This window comes from Symphalangus syndactylus, chromosome 15 (genome assembly GCF_028878055.3).
Source record: "Symphalangus syndactylus isolate Jambi chromosome 15, NHGRI_mSymSyn1-v2.1_pri, whole genome shotgun sequence".
NCBI classification, from domain to species: Eukaryota; Metazoa; Chordata; class Mammalia; order Primates; family Hylobatidae; genus Symphalangus; species Symphalangus syndactylus.
The window spans coordinates 87,812,527-87,823,810 of record NC_072437.2 but is presented as its reverse complement, the minus strand read 5'-3'; the positions used below and the strand labels follow the sequence as shown (position 1 = coordinate 87,823,810).

General features: G+C 39.6%; 1 long non-coding RNA gene across 1 annotated transcript in view; it reads left to right on the top strand.

Annotated features, from left to right (window-relative positions):
• Window positions 1–7,613: 7,613 nt before the first annotated feature.
• LOC134732658 (uncharacterized) overlaps window positions 7,614–11,284 on the top strand; it is a 38,748-nt gene continuing 35,077 nt past the window's right edge. The window contains exon 1 of the long non-coding RNA XR_010116055.1: window positions 7,614–7,986. This is a non-coding gene — a long non-coding RNA (uncharacterized lncRNA). The remainder of the gene's footprint in view (window positions 7,987–11,284) is intronic.

Genomic DNA, 11,284 nt, shown 5'->3' with positions numbered 1-11,284 from the left:
TTCAGTCATACGCTATAAAAATTTCTTATCAGGAAAGGGTTTTACACCTACTATATTAGTAGTCTTGCAATTTATTAAAAGTATTGCAGTTTGGTCATGTCAGCTTTGGGTTGTTTTGCCAATGGCATAAACATCTAATTATTAAAAAACAAAAAACAAAACCTCCATGCTGATAAAAATACATCCTCCCATAAGGGGGGAAAAGTTCTTTGATTAAATACATATGATATTTTTCTACATGGAAAGTTGAAATGAATTTAATCTTCTGTTTCACATCAAACCTATCTTATTTTTTAAAAGAGTTTCCTTAAAATTAGGTAAACAGTTTGTATATACTGTCCCAAGTTCACTCGGTCAAAAGTTAACAGTATGGGGTCATCAAGTAAATTAAACATTAACAGCAAAAATTAAAGGACTTAAATTAAAAACACAGGGTCTAATCCTATGATGAAAAAAATAAGGAAAAAGTATTCCCATAAGAGCTATAAACTGCTCACCTATTTAAAATAAATTACTTCTTCAGAGCTGCCTTAAAAGGTTAATTTATTTTAAACATATAAGAATTTCCTAGTCAAAAGGGATTTGTACTATAAGAAATACATTTTATATATTAAGAATAGAAATGTAGTATGAGGCTCAACTGTGTTAGACAACTCATCACACATCCTCAGTCATATCTCCTACAGACCAGAGTCTCAATTTTACTCCGGTTTATTAAAAATAAATAAGACATGAATGTAATAGATTCCTGGTTCCCTATCCTCCACAACTTCCAGTTCATCCCAACTCAATAAAGTCTCTGAGAAAGTCATAAGTTGTAATTTTTAAGTTTTTCACTCCTGTAGTTTATGTTAAAATTTTTAAAACTTTCTTTTGATACATTCCCTATACATCCATTTCCATTATTTGTGAGTCCTTGTTATGATCTAAAATTGTTCTCCAAATACAAGAATTGTAATGGATAGGACAAAAAGTTAATACCCACCCATGGTATATTTCAGACTATATATAGTATATATATGTAATTAATACCATTCTGGGTGTCACTGTTTGAGAGGGGCCTTGTTAAACAAGAATAACCAGAAGAAGGAAACCAAGATGGTGAAGGGTTTAAGAGCATAAAACAATTAAAGACACATTAAAGAAGCCATTAAAGGATGTTTGGGAGTGGGAATTCCACTGTCATCATGATTCAAAAAAATAATGATCATATTTAAAGGGTTATTTTAAGTAGGTGAGAATAAATTTGTTCTCAGTAGCCTCAGGGGACACTTAGACAATGGGTGGCAGTAAGAAGAGACATATTTTAAGTCTTAAGATTCTATGATTCCAATCCTGAATAGGCTAAATTTCCTTTATTAAGTTCTTACAAAGTATATATTATTTCAAAAGCAATGTTTCAAAACACCGTATTTAATATCTCATTTAAGGCCAACATTTTAACATTAATTTTAGAAAGAAGATTAACAAAAACAAATGGGTTTATCCCTTTCCAGGAATCCTTACTGGTAGGTGAAAAAAAAAGTTCATACTTCCCAGCCGGGTGCAGTGGCTCACGCCACTTTGGGAAAGCAAGGCGAGCGGATCACCTGAGGCCAGGAGTTCAAGACCAGCCTGGCCAACATGGCGAAACCCCATCTCTACTAAAAATACAAAAATTAGCTGCCTGGTGATACATGTTGTACCAGCTACTTGGGAGGCTGCAGCAGGAGAACTGCTTGAACCCGGGAGGCAGAGGTTGCAGTGAGCCGAGATCACACCACTGTACTCCAGCCTGGACAACAAAGTGAGACTCTGTCTCAAAAAAAAAACAAAAAAGGTCATACTTCCCCAATAAATGTTGACAATTATTAGTCGTAAATGAATTTTAGTTTAGTTCCATGATTTGTGGCCAAGAATATTGTAAGCAAAATAACTCCTCATACAGGAAAAAAAATCTTAACTCAGTATCTTCAGAGAATCAAAGTTGAAAATGCTATATATGAATCTGTTCTAACCACGTCTAGAAATTGGAGCTCTAAACCACATAAATTTCCCAAAGCAAGTACATTTCCTGATGTGTGTATAAATTTTCCCCCATGTAACTAATATTGGTATCCTTTAAAAAAAAAATCACAAAAAGTTTCTTGCTCATAAAACATTTATAGATAATTAAGTACCTGTATTGATCTTCCATTAAAATAATCTACCCAACTGCAAAATAAATCTCTTTCTAAACAGTTTATTCTCTTAAGCTGATACCTAAGTAATTAAAGCATATAGTTATATACTGTTTAAATAACCTCTAAGGAGAATTTTCTAATTGTTTTTAATCTGTCAATTAGCTACAGGGAAAAGAAATTATCCGAGATACTTGACAGAACAAAGATATTGTCAACATAACTGTAAATCAAAAGGTTGCATTTTATAAAGGGCATGTAGGTGGGTAAATTTTTGGGAAAAGCTCATCACATTCTTACCAAGAAATTTCAGTAAATCTTGTGTAGGAATATAATTTCAGTAGTAGATAAGATGCTATATCTAATTAAATAGTTGTCCATCTTGAGGTCTGACATTTCACAGACCTTTAAAAAAGATAAAGAAGTACTTTTTATGGATTTGTTAAGCAAAAAAGTACAGAACAGCCCAGGCAACATGACGAAATCCCACCTCTACCAAAAAATACAAAAAATTAGGTGGGTGTGGTGGCGGGAACCTGTGGTCCCAGCTACTCGGGAGGCTGAGGTGGGAGGATCACTTGAGCCCAGGAGACAAAGGTTAAAGTGAGCCGAGATCACTCCACTGAACTCCAGCCTAGGAGACAGAGACCCCATCTCAAGAAAAAAAAAAAGAAAAATACCTAGGTGGTATTAAAAAATGTATACACACACACACACACACACACACACACACACACACACACACACACATACACTTAATTACTACCATAACCAGACATCAACACACATACAAAATGACTGTTCACATCCTTTATTAGTTTCCTAATGCCATAAAATTACCATAAACAAATTGCCATAAACTTAGTGGCTTAAAACAACAGAAATGTATTATCTTACAGTTCTGGAGGTCGGAAATTCAAAATGGGTCTTAGCAGGCTAAAATAGAGATGTAGGCATGGCTGCGTTCCTAAAGTCTGTTTTCTTGCCTTTTACAGCTTCTAGAGCTCATAAACTATTCTTTGGCTCATGGCCTCCTTCCACCTTCCGAGTCAGCAATGGCTTTCTCACATCTCATCATTGATACAGATTCTTCTGCTTCCCCTTTACACACTTAAAGGACCATGTAATTAGGCCTCCTCAGGTGATCCAGAATAATCTATTTTCAGATCATCTGAGTAGCAACCCTAATTTTTATCTGCAACTTGAATTATCTCTCACCATGTAATGTAACATATTCACAAATCTCAGAGAGATTAGGACATACACATCTGTGGACATCTTTGGTAGGCCATTATTCTGCCTACCATATGTATGAATAATTTTTCCTTTACTTTTCTTCAGGAACTCCATGGACCATCATCCACCTCTGAAATATATGCAAACTATTCACATATATGCATGATTCTAGAGAAAGGGTCTATAACTTTCAACAAATTTTCAAAGTTTAAGAATCACTGAGCTGGGTGCAGTGGCACTTGCCTACAGTCCCTGCTACTTGTAAGGCTGAACGGACAATCACCTGAGTCCAGGAGTTCGAAACCAGCCTGGGCAATATAGAGAGACCCTGTCTCTTAAAAAAACAAAAATCACTGGACTAGCTGATAGAACACCAATGTTCCTTAAAATAATAGTTTGGCAGTGTCAACAATGCAAAATTTTAGACTAACTTTTTGATATGTATATTTTTAACTATAATCATAAAACCTTGATATGGGTTGAAAGTTTTTTTCTTGTATTTTTCCTCTGTGTGTTTTTATAGACTGTGTATATGGAGAGAGAGAGAAGAAAACTCACCCATGTACGAGCAAGCAAATGATATAGATGTTCTTTGAACTCTTTTTAATATTGTAACTTTTTGTCAACTTGAAATTATTTCCAAAAAAAGTTGTATTTTTTAAATTAAGTCCATCTCAGAGAAACAAGACCAACACGAAAATAAAAGGAAGTTGAAAACCCTGCTAAGCAAAGTTTTTTTGTTTTTTTTTTTTTTCGAGACAGAGTCTTGCTCAGTGGCCCAGGCTGGAGTGCAGTGGTGCGATCTTGGCTCACTGCAAGCTCCGCCTCCCAAGTTCACGCCATTCTCCTGCCTCAGCCTCCCAAGTAGCTGGGACTACAGGTGCCCGCCACCACGCCCAGCTAATTTTTTTGTCTTTTTGGTAGAGACGGGGTTTCACCATGTTAGCCAGGATGGTCTCGATCTCCTGACCTCGTGATCTGCCTGCCTCGGCCTCCCAAAGTGCTGGGATTACAGGCGTGAGCCACTGTGCCCAGCCTGCATTCTTTCTTGAAAGATGAACAGACCTATAGCTTTCACAGTTTTATCTAAGTTAATATGTTGAAGCCAACATTGCATCAATTGTAGCTTACTCATTATAAACTTTAGCAGGAGGGAAAAAATGCATAGAAATTACAAGACCTCTGTTCTTCACACTACCCATATTTACCATCCATTAGCTGGTGATTGCATTTCAGTTTCCAAGAGCAAAACCCCAGATAAAGAGGGGTATGCAGAGACACAAACTAACTGTGAGTGGAAAGGGGTGGGGGAGGGATGATTAACTCTTGACTGTATTGAAGAAAGCAAGCTGACACTTCTGCCCTAATTGAGCACCTAAGTAATTGAGTTCTTTCTTCTTATAAAGTACATTACTTTGTAGGGTATTAAAGTTCCAGGCAGGAATTCTTACTAGTTTTAACCCACGAATTTGATGGTCTGAAGTAAAAGCACTTTTCCCGTTTTTTCTTTGAAATTTAACTCAGGAATTTGCACCCCCTTGTGGTCAAACATAAAATTCTTAGTTTTCAAAAGACCGTTTTTTACAATCGGGCTCTCTGTTCAGGCATAGGAACTACTGTATGTTAGTTGAGTTTGTTTTCTCCCATTTTAGCAAATCAAGAAGCTTTCATGAAAGAATTTTTCTTAAATAAGACTTTAAACACAATTTGACTTAAATCTTCTAAAAGTGACTTTCACATAAACTTCAGTTTCTACAAAATAGAGATAATTGCACCCACTTAATGAGTTACATGATGATTCGATGGAAAAATGCATGTACATGCTTAGCTCAGTGTCTGACACATATTAGGTCTTCAATAAATGTTATCATTTATCATCATCACTTTAGAATTCTCTTGACAGATTATATCTAGAAGGGGACTAAGATAAAAAATTCTACAGTGAGGAAACCAGATTGTGCTACTTACCTATTTGTAAGTTCTAGTACAATTTTACAGATGTCTCCCAAATATACCACTTATCCAGACCCCCCCTAGCTGATTGTCCCCACAGGTACATTATATTTTTAAAGTACAAACAATATGTGGTTATCCCTGAATGCTAGAAATTTGGATGATTTTTACTTTATATGTATTTTAGATGGGCCTGGGTTTTTTAACTTTTTAACAATCAGAAAAAGCACTAAATCTATTCCATTTCCAGGTATTATTCTTATAAGATGGTTAAATAAATTAACATCCTTATTTGCCTAACAGGGATCATTATTCATATTTGGGAAAAATCATTTGTCAGTTTGATTTATCATTTTAAGGAGCTCTTGAATAAGAATGCTAACCCCGCCCAGCGCGGTGGCTCACGCCTGTAAATCCCAGCACTTTGGGAGGCAAAGGCAGACAGATCACGAGGTCAGGAGTTCGAGACCAGCCTGACCAACATGGTCAAACCCCATCTCTACTAAAAATACAAAAATTAGCCGGGCGTGGTGGTGCGCGCCTGTAATCCCAGCTACATGGGAGGCTGAGGCAGGAGAACTGCTTGAACCCGGGAGGCGGAGGTTGCAGTGATCCAACCAGCCTGGGCAACATTGTGAGGCTCCCTCTCAGAAAAAAAAAAAAAAAAAAAAAAAAATGCTGACCCCTAATGGCACTAACTGTAGTTTGATTTTTAAACAACCATTAAAGAAGCCAGTTTAAAAGATCAATGACTGATTGACAATAACAAACATTTACTAATATGCCAAGCACTGTTGAAATTCCTTTAATATGTTAGCTCATTTACATCCTTACAACAATCCAATGAGGTATTAATAATACTTGTTTTACAAAAGGTCCAACAGATAATTTACCCAACGAGGCACAGCTAGTAAGTAGTGGAGCTGTGATTCAAACCCAGGCAGCTCGGTTCCAGAGTCGGCCCACTTAAGTAGTGCACAAAAGTACCAGAGATTAAGTAGTGTATTTATACTACTCTGCCATGTTACTTCTTGCTGATCTCAAATTGCTAAAATCCATTTCTTTTCCAATACACTTCAATAATGCAAACCATGCTACCCTTCTCCCACTTCCTTATTAGTACTTCAGGCACTTTCATATCTACGGTCTTATTTAACATTCACAATGAAGGTTTTAAAATATTTACAACTTTATTATCGTTAATTGTCCTATCAGAGTGCCCATTTTTTTTGAAGGTAGACAGGTTCGCCTAGATATGGTGCTTCTACTTACCAGTTCTAAGACTTTGGGGCAGATTTCTTAATCTGAGCCTCAGGTGTCCTCATCTGTAAAGTGAAGATAATACCTACTTCATAAGGTTGTTGTGAGCAATAAACACGATTAATTCGTAAATCATTTATTTAGCACAGTGCCCAGCACACAGTCAATACGTGGTAGCTGTCAGTTTACCAGTGCGTTGCACAACAGAAACTCGTCTTTGCTGGATTCAGTTCACTTACTACGCCATTAAAAAAAAAATCATCCTAAGTGACACAGAAAAACTGCCCATTCTTATCACGAAAAGTTTATGAACAAGTTAAGACGGTAAGAGAAACTGGATTCAATGAAAGCGCCTTCGCAACAGGCAGCTTAGGACCGGGAAGAAGGGCTTCAGCAAACTTAATCATTAATTGTAGGCGGGCGCGCGCACACACACACACACACACACACACACACCGTTGAGGAAGGAGACCACGCCTCCTGTGTGGGCTCAGGTTGGATCGTACAGCGTGGTAGAGAACTCCAGGGCTGCTGAATCTGACAGATGTGGATTCATCCACTTCTGTGCCACCTGTGCTGTCTTGGGCAAATTACTTAACGTCTCTGAGCCTAGGTCTCTTGGTCTTCAAAACGAGAGCAGTAATAGTTCCTACCTTTTAAAGTTGTTCCGAGGCTTAAGTGCGATAACCCCTGTAAAGCGCTGGCGAACGGCAAGAGCTCTACAGGGCCGTTTTAAATGCACGTGTATCCATATACAAGGTCTCATTGATACATTCCGTTGTTTGGAGTTTAGACACTGGCTGTAAGACGTTTTTCTTTTCTCCCAAGCTGGACCCGTATTTGTTTATCTCCAACATAGACTAAATGCCTGTGGGCTGATAGCTATAAGGGGACCCTCGGCCCCACAGCCTCTACGTTCGCTTCACCTCGGCGGCTTTGCAAAAGCGCTACACGCACGCGCAAGAAGCAAGAGGACTGCAACCGAAGAAGCAAAGGGAGAGCCGTGCACAACGATGATTCTGCGCATGTGCATGGCGGGAGGAGGGGGAGAGTTGGAGTTTGCGCATGCGTAAAAATGTCGGGAAAGCAAGAGAAGGGGGGTTAAGAGGCGGTATTGACAGCTGTGGAGGCAGCCCGCGTTCCCGGCATGCCCCGGGGCGGCGGGGTTGGCTCTAACGAATTTGAATGAGGAGCCTCAGCGCTTTCGGCGCCATTTTCGAGTGATGCCTGATCTCATCAATCTAGCGGGAGAGACAGGATAACCTGTCCGAGAGTATAGCGCCACTATGACTCCGCCGGAAAAATTACTTTAAAAATCGCCAAAAATTACTTGGAGCAAAGGGCAGTCGGCGGAGCTTCGCCAAGGCTGGCGCAGTCGGTAAGAGCCTGAAGTGGCAGAGCGGGACTCGGGAGGTGGCAGTGGTGGGACCCGCAGGCAGTAGGGGGTGCAGGGAGTGGGCGCGGGGTCTGCTCTCACTTAATCGCGAAAAATCCGAGGAAGTAGGGTTAGGGGCAACTTGGGCCTCTGCGAGTGGGCGGCGGCGGGCGGAATGTGGCGGGAGCGCGGAGAGACGGGGCTGTGGGGGGAGGGGAGCTGCAGTTTGAGCGGGACGCGGACCGGCTGCGGCGGAGCAGCCGCCGCCCAGCGGATCTGTCAGCAAGACCCCCCGCCCGGGACCGGAGCCGGGGACGGCGCACGGCGGGGTCTCTGCAGGCGGCCGCTCCTTGACAGGAGGACTGGACGCGCGCCCCTCCCCCATTTCCGAACCGGGCCGCCTTTTCTCGCCGTTTTCCCGACCCGGTGATGGCCGTCATCTCGTGACAAGAAACTTAAGGTCGACAGAAAATTCAGGACCCGGAGTCATGGGTCCCTCCGGTGGGTCGTGGCAACAGTCCTCCCCCGCCACCGCCCGGCACCCATCTATCTATATTGTCTTTTGACGCTGAAGCGTGAGGTGCCCCAGGAATGAGAGTTTCCCAAGCCCTGGCTGCCATCCCCCGGCGCGCCGGGTCCCCGTGAGGTCTCTAGGTAGGTAGGACTGGCCGCGGCTCGCGCTTCCAAGATGGGGCAGGGGCAGGCTTTTGAGGTTGTAGCGGGCTCTTAGGAAAGATGCTGGACTTTAGCTTCTTTCTGGGGATTTTTGTCATTTGCTCTCGCAGCGTTGTCCTTTCTCAAAGGGGAGGGGTGTTCACGGGTGAGATGAAAGATGGGGCTTCGAGCTAGCGATTTCCTTCTCGTGCCTATTTCCTCCGAGTCGCACTTTTCTTAGAAGACTTTTTTCTTCTCCGGTGTTTGAAACATGTCGCAAGGAAAAAAGCAATCTGTGAAACTATTAATGTTTTCCTCCCCCAAAAGTCTTTACCCGGACAACTTAACGGTAATTTTGCGATCCCCACCTTTTCTTGACGCTGAGGAGGAGGGACGAGAGTTATTATTTGTCTTTCCCTTCGGTGATTTTTTTTTCCCCCCTTAGCTGGTGGTTTCTATCAATTCCTACTCCACAGCTCTTGAGTGATGTGAGCCAGTGACGGCATTAACTTTAGGTAATACTTTTATGGCCTTTGTAAAAATCCCGCGTTAAGGATGTGTTAGATCTTGAGTTCTTTTCCGCGCTGGAGGCACCACTAGATTAACCCTTTGCCGGTGTATTGCGTGTGAGGCGCACGGCTCTGGGTTGCAAATATTCCGGAGATGGCTTTTTGCAACAGCTATTCTGTTCAATTGTTCGCAAAGAGGAATAACGCTTCCTGGGAGCCGCAGTGACACGCTTCCTTAGGACTGCCTGCCTACAGAGTTTTTCCCCCTGGAATTGATATAACGATTGATTTATTTCTTATATTCTATGAAGACTGGGGGACGCGCCCTCGCTTAGAATGTTTCCCGGAGGAGAATAGAAGAGTGCAATGTGATGTTTTTCAAATTGTGTCTAACGGAGCTCCCTAAACTCTGGACTTGTTACCCCCTGATTGGCGGGAAGGAAGCGGGCCTGGGGGGTTTGAATGTTGAACGCTAAATTATAATTCTCGACTTTACGAAAAATTATACTTTTAGTCAGAGAACCACGGAAATAGCTACGAAACGTTAGGACGAGAGTTTAGAAAAAAAGTTGGTTTTTAATAGTTTTTTTTTTCTCTCAGAAAAGATTTTCATGTGGTTCTCAAATGTATATTAAAAGTAAAACTGAAGAGGCTGTTTTCGCAAAATTATGTTTCTGCTGGTTGAAATTACAAGACTTTTATATATTTGTCACTGTTCTTTATTGGTTAAAAACTGAGTGAAAAATTCAGTTTTTTTCCTTTGATAGGAATTTTTCACCTTAAACTACATATGTTTGTTTGATGCAGATTACCGGACAGTTGTTTCTTTTATTTTGATGCAAAGAAACTTTAATTTTCTTAATGTTCACGAATGATCTTTTTAACATTTTCCATAAAAATTGAACATCTTATTTAAAAAACTTTTCGCATCTAGTGAAAATATACATTTTGCTAATTCAGTAACTGCAGTGAACTAAAACTTTAATTTACAAGACATTTATGTTTCTTAATTTAGACAACAGGTAAGCACAGGTGCGTATATATTATTTAGTTCCTTTGATAAATTCATTATGAAGAAATATATTGTATACAACAGTGTGGGTGTGCTGTTTTTATCTGGTTGATTTTCAGTTGATTTTTGTTCGATGTTGCTTGAGACAGCCGTCAATATATTTCCATTTATTACCGAGCTTGTCATTCCATTTAATTGCATCTTGATAAAAGGCAGGTGTGGTTTTCAAAGAAAAGCGGTAAACTCACTGATAAACAGCTGTAGATGCTTTGAGAAACAATTGTTTTAATTTAATAGACGTTTGTGTTCTTTTATGAATAGTAGTTAAAATTTTGAAGCTTATGGTGTATATGTTCGCATTAAGTCAAATACGCATTGTTAAAAAATATTCAAATAAAAAATCTTACGGCTTTTATAAATCTCTGTAGGGATGTAAATATAATTTATATTAGTAAGTGGAATAGCTGAGTTTATAATTCGTACTATTTTGTACTGCCCTCATAACAAGAATCGTGATAACAGATCCCTTTTCATTACCTTTGTTCAAAGCTATTTATTTTGGGTCATCTTATGAAAATTTCATAAAAGGTGCTAATTGTCTTCTCTATAAAATTTGATTTAATGAAATTTTAGGAGATCTCATTTCTATTTTAAACGTAATTATACCTAAAGTACCAGAACTCCTGGGTTTTGCTTTTTACTGATGGTTTTTGTTTTGAGTTTTGTATTTTCATTCAAATTGTGTGAGTTTTGGGGAGAGTTGGGGGCAAGCTTTAAATTCCACCAGGCTGGTTAAGTATAACCATACATTTTTAGCACTTTGGTTTATGGGATTTTTTGTTTGTTTAGGGGGTAATGGGTAAAGGATTGTTCGTTTAATAAGCCATTTTTAGAAGAAGTGAGTGATTGCTTTATTTAAAATACATCACTTCAAATTTGAGAATACACTAGCGCCTAAATAAAATCCACAGCATTCGAAATATTTTCACTTTGATGCTATATAAGAGGAAGATTTGGGTTTTAGACTTTGGGCATATAGATAAAAGTTACAACAGATGTGTATTTTTTAATGTTTATGTGCACTTATCCATATTTCTCTGTAGAAATTGACAGTTGTAATTTATTT